Source organism: Octopus bimaculoides, chromosome 1, assembly GCF_001194135.2.
Source record: "Octopus bimaculoides isolate UCB-OBI-ISO-001 chromosome 1, ASM119413v2, whole genome shotgun sequence".
NCBI classification, from domain to species: domain Eukaryota; kingdom Metazoa; phylum Mollusca; class Cephalopoda; order Octopoda; family Octopodidae; genus Octopus; species Octopus bimaculoides.
This window is the reverse complement of record NC_068981.1, coordinates 5,377,867-5,381,736: the sequence shown is the minus strand read 5'-3', so window position 1 is coordinate 5,381,736 and position 3,870 is coordinate 5,377,867. Positions and strand designations below refer to the sequence as shown.

At 38.6% G+C, this 3,870-nt stretch overlaps 1 protein-coding gene and 1 long non-coding RNA gene across 2 annotated transcripts in view; one reads left to right on the top strand and one right to left on the bottom strand.

Annotated features, from left to right (window-relative positions):
• LOC106867230 (serine/threonine-protein kinase TBK1) overlaps positions 1-3,870 on the top strand; it is a 258,492-nt gene that overhangs the window by 204,474 nt on the left and 50,148 nt on the right. The gene's annotated exons all lie outside the window — the stretch shown is intronic.
• LOC128250886 (uncharacterized) overlaps positions 176-3,870 on the bottom strand; it is a 15,663-nt gene continuing 11,968 nt past the window's right edge. The window contains exon 3 of the long non-coding RNA XR_008266829.1: positions 176-903. This is a non-coding gene — a long non-coding RNA (uncharacterized LOC128250886). The remainder of the gene's footprint in view (positions 904-3,870) is intronic.

Below are 3,870 nucleotides of genomic sequence, written 5' to 3'. Positions count from 1 at the left end.
GGTGATGTAGTATGCTTTGACACTTGTCAGAAATTTGATGACATACATGGACACAAGTGCGAAATGAGGACATGTTGCAGGAATAAGACACGATAACAATATACAAAACAACAACAAAAAAAAAACAAAACAAAAAAACTGCACTGAAAGTAAAAATTACATTTTATTTCGAATATTTAAATATTTAAATCTAGGATGAAGATGTTTTAACAAACATATTCTGAAACCATATAGAAATATAGGTGTAAGAGTGGCTGTGTGGTAAGAAGCTTACTTCCCAACCACATGGTTCCGGGTTCAGTCCCACTGCATGGCACCTTGGGCAAGTCATCATCATCATCATCATCATCGTTTAACGTCCGTTTTCCAAGCTGGCATAGGTTGGACGGTTCGACTGGGGTCTGGGAAGCCAGGAGGCTGCACCAGGCCCCAATCTGATCTGGCAGTGTTTCTATAGCTGGATGCCCTTCCTAACGCCAACCACTCAGAGAATGTAGTGGGTACTTTTTATGTGCCACTGGCACAAGGGCCAGGGGAGTCTGGCACTGATCATGATTGGTTGGTGCTTTTTATGTACCACTGGCATGGAAGCCAGTCAAGGCGGTGCTGGCATCGGCCACGTTTGAATGGTGCTGGCATCGGCCACGTTTGAATGGTGCTGTTTACATGCCACCAGCACAGGGATCACAATTACAATTTCTATTTGATTTTGATGTACTTGACTCAAGAGGTCTCCTCAAGGTCTCTCCAAGGTACTTTTGAATGGGCTGGGGCTGGTTATGTGACACTGGTGTAGGTTACTGCTGTGAACTCACTTTATTTGCCGGGTCTTCGCAGTCACAGTATATCTCCAGAGGTCTCGAATGTTCCTTCTACTGGATATATGTCAGGAATTCCACAGAGCTTATATAAATAGATAAATGATAGATGTTATTTTAAATCTCTACACTTGTTTCAACACTTTCTTACACCTTTAGTGCAATCAATATTTTACATCCAAGATGTCTCCCCAGGTGATTGCTTACATAAGTCTTTTGTTAGATCCTACAGTCATTAGTGTGATAATGCATACCCAAAGTGATATGTTATTCCCAGCAGTTCACAGACACCTGAGGAGGTGCATTTTACAACTTGGATGTAAAATAATGATTGCACAACATCTCACCAGTGCACTAAAGGTGTAAAAATGTGTCGAAACAATAGAATTTCTTTTTTGGTGGTGGTGGTGGGGGGGAAGAATGTCATTAATTCATTTTCTATCATTTATCTGTACACATGTATATATTTCCAAATGGGCAAGCCAAGCATTCACCTATTCAGCAAGGCATCAACTCCCATTATCACAACTTCTTATTCACTCAGTTGAGGAGTCTTATTTTGCAGATACTTGGCAACCTCACTGCTGCTGATGCCACATAAAAAGAGTGACTGTAAAGTGGTTGGCATTAGGAAGGGCATCCAGCTGTAGGAACCATGTCAAAACAGACATAAAACTTAGTGGAGCCCTCTGGCTTGTCTGCTCTTGTCAAACTGTCCAACCCATGCCAGCATGGAAAAAAAGGATATTAAACAATGATGATATATCTATAACAGGCTTCTTTTAATTTCCATTTACACAATCCACTCACAAGGATTTGTATATTTTCAAATCCATATTTCATGACTCAAGGTAAATTAATTACATGCACAAAACCAGAGATTTACAGAAGGAACAGGTAAGTTGATTACCTCAACACCAGTATCTGACTGGTATTTCATTTTATTGACACCAGAAAGATGAATTGCAATGTTGACCTTCACAAGATTTGAGCTCAGAATGCAAAAACAACAACAAATACCACAAGGTATCTTCTCCAATGCTCTAACCATTCCATGAATATCCTTAAAGAAAAAGACTGGTGCTCCGTCAATTATGTCTACAAAGGTTCCTGTTGATGCAATCAATGGAACACACAAATGGTTGAGCACTCTGCAGACATGTGCACTCTTATTGTATTCCTTAGTGAGACTCAGTGTGATACAGAATACAAGAAAGCTGGCCCTTTGAATTACTGGTACAACTCATTTTTGCCAGCTGAGTGGACTGGAGCAATGAGAAATAAAGTGCCTTGCTCAAGGACACAATGCTCTGCCAGGAATTGAACTCATGGCCTTATGATTGTGATCTGAATACCCTAACTACAAAGCCTTCATTAACCCTTCAATGAACATAGAAATCAGAAATGGCAGTTATTCATAATAATTCCTTGTGGTGAATGTAGCCATCTGCTATGGATTGTTATGACTATGTTATGACAAGCTGATGTGTTGCACTTTAAAAGAGACACGGAAAATGTTGATGGTTTCGTTTCGTTGACCCCTTGCCTGGCAATGAATACTTTTCCTGCTGACATTTTAAATCATTTCTGAGAAGTTTTGTTTCTCTTTTCCTTTTTTTTTTCCTATTTTAATGTCAAAAGTTTACATCAGAATTTCAATATTTCATTTTTGTATGATTATTTACTTGTACATGGGGCTGCGTATACCCAGGATGGGTTGAGTCGACTCTGACCAACAAGCTGACAATGACAGTGAGAATACAAACTCACATGGGTTCCCCAGTCACAAGCATACACACTTTGGGATAGTGTGATTCATAGCAGCTCATCTTGCCACTGACCATTGCAGAGGATTCACTGACCAAGTTGCTGCCAATTATTGGAGCAGATGTAGCCTGGGTTTGAAGTGGTTTCTAGAAATACGCTTTGATAAATCAGAGGGGTGCCTCACTCCCAGATCTTTTGTATTCTCTGACTTTAAATAGTGATTGCCTGACTAGAAAATAATAATGATAGCAAATAATAATAATAATAATAATAATAATAATAATAATAATAATAATAATAATAACAATAATAATAATAATAATAATAAAGACAAGGAAGTTGCTGACTAGATGTGGGATACTTCACCCAAAAAGTGATACAGACAAACTGTATGGACCAAAAAAAAAGAGGGGGGAAGAGGACTGATTGGATATGAACACAGCATTGGAGCAGAAGAAAACAACATAGCATGGTATGTAAAAGATGCCACTGAACTGCTATTATTGGAAGTAAGAAGGTAAGGTTTGTGTAGGATGGAAGATTGCAAAGATAAAGCACTGTACAAGAAATTGAAAACGAATGAAACTGAAAATAGGTGAGTAAAGAAAGGAATGCATGGACAATTTCATAGGGATGTTGAAGACTAGACAGACAGAAAAAGATGGCTATGGATGACTAAAAGTGATTTAAAACCGGAAACGGAGGCTTTAATCTGTACTGCCTAACAGCAAGCACTAAGAACAAATTACATCAAATACAGAACAGACAACATATTAGAAAGTGATAAATGTAGAATTTGTGGACAAAATGGTGAAACCATATGGCATATTACCAGTCAATGTATGCCACTAGCCCAGAAAGAATATAAGAGATGTCAAGACAACATAGCAAGGATTGTCAATTGGACACTTTGCAATAAGTACGAACTTGACAGAGCAAAAAAATGGTACGAACATAAACCCGAATGCATCATCAAAAATGATAATGCAAAGATCTTGTGGGATTTTATGATTCAGTGTAACCATGAGATAGAGAATAGGAAACCAGACATAGGTTTAATTAAGAAAGAAAGCAAATGATGCTGGATCATAGATATAGCATGCCCAGCTGACAACAAGGTATGCGATAAGGAAGAAAGAAAAGTCGAGAGATATGACAAGTTAGCAGTTGTGGTCGATGAAAAAGGTAGCAGTAGTACCAATGATTGTAGCAGCCCTGAGAACAGTGAGTAAAAATCTTGAGAAGTAGGGGCTGCAATAAGGGCAGAGCACTTGCAGAAAACAGC